Here is a 10630-nt window from a genome sequence, read left to right on the forward strand (position 1 = left end):
TTTTCTAATTATCTGTTAACCCTCCCTGCTTTTTCATCTGTTTCACTCTGTGGATGTCTCTTGTTTTTCGTTCTGCATTGAGTGTTTTGTCAGCGTGATTGTTATTTGGGGCGCTTTGACTGTGTGCTCTCTCTCTCATGCCTCTATACGCCTTTTTTTCTGCCTTTCGGTTGAGAATTATGGAGGCTGCAGTGGAAATTGTAAATGGAAGTTTTGACAGCATTTTGAGTGCAAATTCAAAAATCCACCTGGTTTCCGCAGTTACAGTCAAATCAAACGCACCTACAGAGCAGCAGCACCAGACTAAACTGATATAACAGATATATTTGTCTCATATTTTACCTGCAAGACTGGTGTTTTAATGCTGTTGTTCATTGTTTGTGACGTGAAAATGTCAGAAAAATAAAAAGCTTGTGTCCTGGTATTAGTTTATTTATAAAATCCAAACGCAACGCGGGACGTCTCTCCTGCGAGTCTTGGGTTGTCTAACTCTTGGCAAGAAAGTAAATAAAACCATTTACCAAAAATTTTGAACTATTCCTTTAAATGTAAGGCTAAATAAACAGCTTTACACACAAGGGCTGCTATAAGGTTTAGTCACCAAAGCACAATTATTTTCTCAGGAATACTGTCCTTTACTTTTAGTGCTAATAAGCAAATGTTAGCATGCTAACATGCCAAACTAAAATGGTGAACATGGAAAACATCAGCATTTTAGCATTGGTATTGTGAGCAATATTAGCATGCTGATGTAAGCATTTAGCTCAAAGTACTGCTAAGTACAGCCTCACAGAGGCACTAGCATGGCTCTTTTTTGGTGGTTGGATGATAAGAGAAGATTTAAAGAGATTTTAGTGAGTATATGGAAATATAATCCAAAAAAAAAAAGATGAGATTTGTACATTATCAAGAAATAAGAGAAATAAGAGAGTTGGAGTATGAAGAAAACTTGGGGGACATACACTGTATTCACAGTTCTGTGCATGTGCAACTTCCCCCCACTAAGCACTTGGCTTGCCCCCTTTCTCTCGGGGTAAATATTGACATTGGCTGTGAGATGAGTAGCGGGGATAGATTCGAAAAGGAGATTGCCATTTCCCAAACTGAGTCTAAACTCTGTCCTACTTTCCATCTGCCTCAATGATTAACAACAGAGAAGAAGCAGGTGAAAGAAGAAGAAGACAGTGAGGATGATGACGATGATGATGAGGAGGAAGAGAACATGCACTGGGGGCGTTTCAGCGATATGTGTCTTTTGTATGAGTTTAAGGAAGACAAGTTTCATACACATCTCTGCTGACACCCCATTTCAGCCTCTGTTCAAGTCATTCAGTAATCCCACTCTCTACAGATGAGGCCTCTTTCCCAAAACAAACATGTCTGAATGACCCTCGTCCACCTCAGCCTCCAATAAAGGACACAGGTGTTGCTCTTTAATTCCAGCTGCGCGCTATAACTGTTATCTTTGTATATAAATATCAAGATATATTGATGTACTGTTTTCATCTCTAACTCAGGAATAGCTCTGCAGGAGCGTTTAGCATTGAGTCTGTGTTTATCTGTTATGTAAGCATGACAACGCCATAGAAAACCTGTGCCATAGATAGGACGATATCCTTCTGTGGATAAAAACATCAATCATCTCTTCCTCTCGTTCTTTCCATCCCTCACTCTGTGTTGCTTCCTGTAGCTGAGCTCAGCACTGATATCTGCTCAGCCTGTCCCACTGCCCCGACCTTTGCCCTAATGTAGCGGATAAGGAAGTGTCAGTGGGAACCAGCCGGGTCAGGTTGGGTCTCAGCCCTGGGATCCTGGTTCCTGGCTGCTCCGCGGCCCCGCCATCCCCTCCCTGTATCGAGCCCTCCACATGTGTTTCCTGTTGTTTTTCAGACTAACAGCGCTGCGCCGGCTCACTGCACCAGAGCAGGGGCCTTTTCCTGAGGCTTTGTTTGGCCTGGCCTCTGGGAATGGCTTAAATTTAGGTGTGTGTGACAGAAGACCCCCTCACCCCCACGATCATCATGTATGCCACAGCCAATACAGTTGAGCCTCGTAAAGACTGGCCCCTCTTTTTCCCTTTTTTATACCTCTCGCCTCCCTTCTCTGTCCAAATTTATAACTTGAGAGCAGAAGATCAGATCTTACAACTGTAAGGAGGAGGGGGAGAGGGAGAGGAGTGTGTCTAGTCTGGTTATTCTGATCTGTGTCAGCCCACTATTGGCCTTTTATCAAATACCAGATATGGTTCAGTCATTGCAGGTATTGTCATTACATTTTTATGGTAGAATTAATCTTTAAACATTATGCATGGAGGTTCATTCTTGACCATGGAAACAGAGGCCTGACAAAATCTTACTGCAACTGTACTTTTTCTCGGCATTTTTGCCTTTTTTTGCCATTATTTGACAGTTGACAGTGTAGAGGAAGACAGGAAATTAGGGGAGACAGGATGGAATGACAATCAACAAAAGTCCCCATGATGACAACTAGGCTGAGTTACCTCTATACGCTGATGAAGACTGTGAGATGTGCTTGTCAACGATAGACAGTTACTATTAATTTGAAACATATAATCCCTACACATACTGTAAAGTTTGCATATGGCTTGAATTTACAAATCACTGATCTGTCTGTCTGTATCTATAAGATAATGGTTGATAATACTTTATATGTTTCCCCAGCAAACTCAAACTTTTGTTGTTTGTTCAAGGTCTCAAGAAGCTAAGACCCCCTGGTTCCCCCTCAGGATTCAAATACTGCTCTCCATCAACTCCTGAGGGAAATATGTGGCTCTCATATGTTCACTAGTTAGTCAACTAACTACTGTTTAGTTGTGGCCAGGTAGTGTGCAGTTGGAAACAATGTAAGACTGAACTGTAACACTAGAGTTGTGGATCACAAAACAATGAGCTGAAAGATGCTAAAACGCTCCGTAGTGCTGAGGGAAACCGCAGAGTCAGATGATAATTCTCTATTGCGCACAGTCATTTGATCCAATGTTAATATAAAAAATTTGATTAGAGCAGCTTTAGAATTTTAAACTGCAGCTTCTGAAGAGTAAAAAAGAACATTTCAACTGCAGGGATAATGTCATAAGCCAATACTGGTGCTATGAAATCGCTTCGACATTTACTTTCTGAAATCGAGAGCCTGATTTGATACATTACTAAAAATACTAAAAGCTCACATAAAAAAGAAATGCACCAATTACAGCTGGCAGTATGATGGACACACATACACACACACACACACACACATACACACACACACACACACACACACACACACACACACACACAAACACAGCTGCAGTGCATGTCAGTTCATGGAAACATAATTTTTAGAAAAATGCTCAGGTCACTCCTCCATCTTCAGTTCATTTATAAATACAGAGTTCACCTTTTGAGCCTTTTTAAAGCTGTAATCGATGTTCCAAAACCATTTATAATGATAAAAATTTTGGAATTAGCGTGTAGAAATTCTAGACTAAACATCTTTATTTTTTAACATCCAACATTTTTGAATGACAACAATGATTAAGTAAGGTCAGTGAGGTAAGTGTATCTGCTTTACATGGAGTGTCATTGGTAAATAAAGCCTTGGGAGTGTGTCTGAAGCTCGTAGCATGTCCCCCTTCAAGAGACAGTCAGTGGGACAACACCACAGATGTGTAATATTAACCAGTGGAAATTACTCTTCTATTTTTACCTAATTATCTCCAGCAGAGTGTGAGGCCGGGCTGTTTGTACCGCCTCTGATTTTTCCATAAAGGGGGGAGTATGTAGAGACTTTATTAGAAGCAGCCCCTGCTGTTTCAGAGCAGGGCTCATCTGCTCTCTCTCAGGCTTTTGCTCCTCTGCTGGGACCCATCCTGACGGAGAGAAGTTTTGTTCATGGGCCTTTTTTAACTGAAAGGACACCAAAACCCCCATCCATGACTGAACACGGCTCTCTCGCATTTCTCGGGTCTCAGGAGGCCCCTCGGTGTTGCCCCCCGAATGTTTTCCATCAAGGAACCGGCACGCTAATTTACAGTGTGGTGAGAAAAAACTGGCGGCTCAGCAATTCGCTCTCTCCTGCCCCCTCCTCCCGCCAACCGCCACCCCTCCTCTCTCTCCGTTCGCTCTTTTTCTCCTCCTCTTTCCTGACACAGCAGTACTGTGCCAGTGTGTGACATCACAGTGCTCATCTCCAGAAAACGTCAAAACATTCCCAGCAGTGAATAGAGGGACGGGAGAATGGCTTCCATATGGGGTACACACATCTATTTCACCTCTCCCTCCTTTTCCACGGGGGCGGAGGTTGACGGGCATGTTGGGAGAAGAAGAAGAAATGAGAGAATTGGCAGTTTATCTTTCTTAGTGAAATTTGAAATGCGGCTTTCATCTTTCGCTGGCGCGGGGCATTTGCCCACAGCCGAGCCTGCTCTCCAAATCTATCATTTTATCATCTCTCTGTAGACAGGAAAGACTGCTCATCAGGTCTCTTTCTCTCTTGCTCGGTGATTGAGGAAATGGTAACTGGATCTCAGTGCTGGGCCGCTCTCCTTCCAGCCGCCACAGGTTTGGCTTGGCTGCGGGCCAGCCAGCTGCCTGACACTCCATAGCATGGGAACATCCTGCCTCCCTGGCCTGGCTGCAGCACCAGCTCCCTCTGAGGCACTGTACACACCAGCCAGGAATACACACACACACACACACACACACGCACATATCACTTATTTATTTGTGTCCACATCAATGGAATAAATACATAAACAGTATGGAAAAGATGCATTTCTCAAGAAGCTGTGTTTCCATATGGGCTTTATTTGAGATCACATGCACACACACAAATGCACACACACACACACTGAAGAGGCAGGTTGTCACATATAATAGTGCAGCAGAGTCTGTGTATGTGTGTGTGTGTCGTTGACTGTACTCCAATAGAGTGGAGAGAATAGAAGTCTGCACAAAGAGATTAATGAATGTCTGCCCTTTGTTCTCTTTCAGCCTCAGGGGTTTATGGCCCTACAGTTCCCCTTAAATCTCTCACAAACACACACACACACATACACACACTCTGCTTCTTTATATCGCAAACACAAGCCCAGGGGTCCTTCTTTTTCTTCCAGCTTTGATTTATAGGTCCTCAGTCTGAGTGAAAGGTGGCCCACAGATGGAAAAGTGTGTGTTCTGTGTGGGGGAGTGTGTTTGTATGTCTGCGTATCTGTGTGTACATCTGTGCATATTGCATAGTGTGAGTGCACATGTGTGTATTTGCATGCAGTGTGCGCAAGAAGATCAAGAAAGAGAAGCCCCCTTCAAAGCGTCTCCGAGATGCCATGGAAGTGGAGCCTTTGTTTGGCTGCCTTGTTATTTTTCCCATTAATCATAGTTAATGTCCGTCTAATCCTTCCTGCACTGCTCTGATTGCTGGCCGGGGGGTCATCATCAACAGACAGGCAAAATAACACAAGATGGAGAAGGAGGAGAGAAAGACGAGGGGGCACTTGCCTGCTCCTCAACTCCGACCCTGTAACTATTGTTCTGCTAATTGATCATTGCTGATTGAGTTTAAATATTTCAAGCGTTAGATACCGCCGTCCTGATCAAAGAAAAACACCCTCAATTAATCTGCAGGCGTGCTCAACGGATTAACACATTCCTGGCCCGCTGTCTGCAAACAATGTAAAGAAAGAAAAAAAAAAGAAGTGTGGAGAAGGGAGAAGAGGGAGGAGCTGGTGGTTGTGGTGGTGGTGGTGGTGGTGGTTTGGAGCAGCAGGTGACCCAAGGGAGTCGGAGGAAAAGGCCGCTCCAGCAATCAAGAGGGCTTAGCCTTATTTTCTTCCCTCAATGAACTCCTTGTACTAAAGTGAGTGTGTGTGTGTGTGTGTGTGTGTGTGTGTGTATGAAGGATGGTGAAAATACAGACTTTTAAACATCAATATTGTTCCTTTGGATTTCAACATGGAAATTGTGTAAGTCCCATACATGATGATTTTTCCCAGGACGTGCAGCAGTGCTCGAGCCAGGTTGGTGAGCGTGTGCCAAAGCAGAGTCCCCAGACAGGAACATGAAGGCCTTTTAATTTAGTATTTAATCAGGTAGAAAAATAAAGGGGAAAAAGGGCTGGAGTGTGTGTGCACCTGCTTGGCTGCTGCTCCCGTGTGTGTGTGTGTGTGTGTAATGTACAGGTTGTTTTTGTGTGTTGACTTTGGTTTTTAGTTACACATATATAGCATGTTTGCAAAATTTAAAGTCGAAACTGAATTTTCAGTTCACTCTTTGTGTAATGACATAAACTATGATGATATTGTGCAATTTTTTCCATCCTTCAAAAAGAGATCAAACTTTTTTTGAGAGCCAGCGTTGTTAGGAGATTTGCTGTCAACTTCCTGGTGGAGCTGCAGACTAGAGCACGTCATAGCACTGTAGCCAACAAGATGTTTTTTTTCCCCCTTTTCAACAAGCTCACACAGTATTGGTTATGACTGGTTACACAATAAAAAACATTTGGGTCAATACAGCACCAATACAACACTAGGTTAGCTCTACTCAGTAGCAATTTCTTATTTTGACCCTGTTACACATGACAAGCTTTAGCTAAAAACTGTCACAAATTATTGTTTCTTGTACATGTACGTATGACCAGTGTTGCCAACTTAGCGACTTTCTCGCTAGATTTAGCAACTTTTAAGACCCTTTTAGTGACTATTTTTCAAAAAAGCAGCTAGCGATGTGTCTAGCAACTTTTTGGACAGACCTTAACTCCTCTCCTTGAAGGGAGTTGCCAGTATTTCTGGTGAACATGCACTAATGAGGCTCTCTGGACCCTGTGGGTGAGACAGAGCAGCAGTTCACTCAGTCGATCAATCATCAGCCAGACAGAGACATGAATGAGCTGTTAATGTGCGTACCTACTTACCAATCACTGATCCCCATTGTTTGATTCTAAATGCTTTAACTTTACTAAGTTTGACTTTGTTTTGTTACAATAGACACAGTTAACAATAGTGGATTTATTCCAGTACATTATCATGTCTCTGTTCATGATACTCCAGTTAGAGTCGATACAACAGCCTGCATAAAACAGTTTTTTGTTTATTAGAGGTAGATGTAGATGCACATTGAGGAGCTGCTAATGATATAGCTACTTACAGTCAGTTCAGTTTAACTTAATTTTCTTTAGATTTTTTTAAATCTTGCATGTATGTATGTATATGTAATTATGTCATAATGTCATAGATATGCAAATTCGCATTTGACATCATCTAGCGACATCTTGCGACTTTTCCTGCAGGCTTTAGCTACTTCCCACTGAAAATAGTTGGCGACACTGCACATGACATTCAAAAAATACACAAGTTATTAACAATCAATAACAAACCATGATGTGTAAGTTTAAAATGAATAATTATAACAAGCTTTAGTTTGGGTAAAAACCCAACAGTAAAATGAAAAATAACACTAAACCTGGGTCAAAACACCCCCCTGGCTTGAGTGACTTTTTGGGTAACATTAACAAAGTGCTCTGTGTTCTGTTTTGCTTCATGTTGTTTCAACTTCTACTGAGTCGTTGACAGCTCTTGCACGCTCAGCGTTGTGTTCATTCCACATAGGCGCTAGCTAGCATTAGTTGTCTCTTTTTCATGGCTCTAGTTGTTGTGATGACAAATAACCAGACAGTCAAAACTCACAGGAACAGACATCTGTAACCTTCTCATCCTGTACATTACCCTGTAACCCCTCTAATCACAGACACGGGCTAAGCTAAGCTAAAGCTAAGCTAAAGCTAAGCAAGTAACATTGTTTTTAGTACTTGACCACACAGATACTGCAACAATCAAATTAGTACCAAAATCCATGCTAATGTGGAGGCCCAATCATGGCAATAAATAAAGCTTAAATGTCGGCCAAATATGTTACAAGTCAAATTAAAGACTAATAATATATACACTAATTTCACAGCAAAAATTTATTTTAATTTCAGTTTGAGTTGTATTACTTTGTATTCATACTCTTGTGAAAAGCAGGAGGAGAAGAAGAGATTGTCAATGAAAGGCGGGAGTGAAGAGGCTCTGTTTGCCTTTTCTCCCTCTTTGTGGTCTATTTACTCATCAACATTTACTGTAAAGGAGGAGGAAGAGGACTAAGAGGAGGTTAATGGGTTTGATTTCACTAGACTGAAAGACTCACCCCAACGTCTGCGAGGGTTTGTTTTGGAACTGGCTCTCAGAAATGTTTGGCAATAGCCGTCTGCAGCTCCGACTCATTAGATCAGAACCAGAATGAGAGCCACTTTAAATCACAGAGTGCAATAAAAATTAAGGATTCTCATGTTGTTACACCGATGATGACATATTGGCAAATACCTCTTCACAGTAGGATACACAGAGTGTTGGCGTAGCGCATGAGAAACAGGATCTCACATACAATAAACAAGACCAGGTCAAAACCTAGTATTATACGGCTGGACTGTGTATGAAACGCAAGAGAGCTTTTAATTTGTGTGTTGCCTGGTTACGGTCAGACATGGACATTGCAGCATTTTTAAGATGTCTGTTTTTATGTAAGTTTAAGTTTATTTATTTGTATAGCACTTCTCATACAGTAGTTGTAACTCAAGGTGCTGTACACATAAGAGATATTTAATATTTAGGCTATTACTTATATGCTTTATATATTATTTCACTTACCCACAACCTGAAAAGTAGTTTTAATGCAGTAACTGTCTGTCATTGATTCAGTCAGTCAGTCACAGACAGACTTTAGCGTGTGTTACGTTCCAGCCAAAAATATGTAAGGACTATTGCACAATTCATTCAACTATAAATACTCGCCAACAATTAAAGTTGGATAAGGAATAAAGAACCTAATTGTTATTCCGGTTAAAACAGCCATCCCCTGTTGCCTGAAGGTGCTGCCAGACTGCCAAAAGCAGCTTTAATGATTAATATCGTAAAGTTGTTTTGAGGTTTGACATCTTTACAGCCTGTATCTCTGATATAATGAGACCTAATTATGGTTTAAGTTCATCAATACTGTCATGGTTTTGGCTTCATTTCTCACTGGGAATGTGCTAAAAATACATAAACTCATGTTGCTCAATAGTATCTGGGTTGAAAATGTTAGCTGAAATGTCCTACAATGGCAGCCAGGACTGGTTTTATAATGTATCTCCCCTGATTGTATTTACTGAAATCCGCTGTGCTGTTCCAACTAGTTTTCATGTCAAGACCATCCAAAGCTTTGAATACTAAGAGCTTGACTGCTGGCAAGACGATTGGCTAACATTTTGTTTTCAAGGAAAAACTGCCAAATCTGCCATTTACATGGAAATTCAAAGAAAAGAAAGACAAATGCATTTTAAAGTTAAAGTAGTTCAGGACACCCATTCACAGCCACGTGGTTTACAACGTGCACACACCAACTGTTCAACTGCTAATATACAATAGCAACGTGAAGCATAAAACTTGTAGACAGCTTCACAATACTTTGAATTGATGCTGGTTGCAGCAAGAAGACCAATACTAGATGACCTGATAGGTCTGTTTATACATTAACGACTTAAAGCGTTTAAAGGATCCATTATATTTTGTTTTTTTGTGGTTTTTATATTATTCTGTTGGTTCCCAGTAGTGTTCTATATGAATTCAAACCTGAAAAATCAAATTTCGGTCAAAGTATGTATGTTTAGCATCAAAATGCCATTTTCTCAAACCTTCTAAAAACTTTTTTCCCACATGACCTGGTGTAGGTTTCTGCATGATGACGTTGCTACATAGAAACCTATATAAACCCTCTAGCCTGCCTAGCCAGTAGGCACAGAGATGGACTGAGCACTCACTGTTGCTGCTGCTCTGCTAAATGTGCTAACAGAAACACATAGACGGAGCACTCACTGTTGCTGCTGCTCAAAGTTTAAAAAATAAACTCTTGAACTCTCCTCCCGCCAGTAAACGGCTCCGGATCAGAGCAGAATCCAATGTGACTTGCAGGTGTTATTCGTCTCGATGCTCCAGCTCTGCTCCCAGCTCTCTCCTCCAGGGGGCATTAGTGCTCTAACCCACCTCACTGCTTTTGCTAACGGCTGTGGGCGTTTCCATTTGTACAACCTGGAAAAAAACTTACATGGAGTTGTCCTTCAAGCACGTCAAACCCATTTTGATGCATTAATTCAGGCCTTAACGCGAGCCTATATAACTTTTACTGAACAGTGGCCATAAGTGACAACTATGGAATAATGGTAAAAGCTACAATGTTGCATAACAGTAGGGCAAGTTAAATAAAGTGTCAGTGAAGTAACTCAGTAATGTACATTATATTGCAATATCTATATTAAGTTTGCTAACATTAGCCACCATACGCTACTAGTCATACCAGACCAAGTAAGGAAGTTTTGCTTCTTTCTTCTCCTCCCTTTTAAGTCAGCTCTTGTGCATGTTGGAAGCCATGATACAGTATGAAGACAGATGTAATGTGCTCTCTTTTCTTTTTCCAAGTCAGAACTCTGTCTGCAGCTTTCTGAATGAACTGCAACTCACCCACAGGTTTGTTGTCCAAAGTGAGAGAGGGCCAAAATAGTCAATTTTGCATCTCTTTATCACTGAACAGCAATGATTACACCCACAGTAAATCTAGCTCAT

The 10630-nt window shown here is 41.4% G+C and overlaps 1 long non-coding RNA gene across 1 annotated transcript; it reads right to left on the reverse strand.

Annotated features, from left to right (window-relative positions):
* Window positions 1–3475: 3475 nt before the first annotated feature.
* On the reverse strand, window positions 3476–10230 carry LOC137197591 (uncharacterized). The gene is made up of 2 exons (XR_010931467.1): window positions 9887–10230; window positions 3476–4661 (listed from the first exon to the last, which is right to left on the reverse strand). It is a non-coding gene; the product is annotated as an uncharacterized lncRNA (long non-coding RNA).
* Window positions 10231–10630: the final 400 nt, after the last annotated feature.

Source organism: Thunnus thynnus, chromosome 14, assembly GCF_963924715.1.
Source record: "Thunnus thynnus chromosome 14, fThuThy2.1, whole genome shotgun sequence".
In the NCBI taxonomy this organism is placed as follows: domain Eukaryota; kingdom Metazoa; phylum Chordata; class Actinopteri; order Scombriformes; family Scombridae; genus Thunnus; species Thunnus thynnus.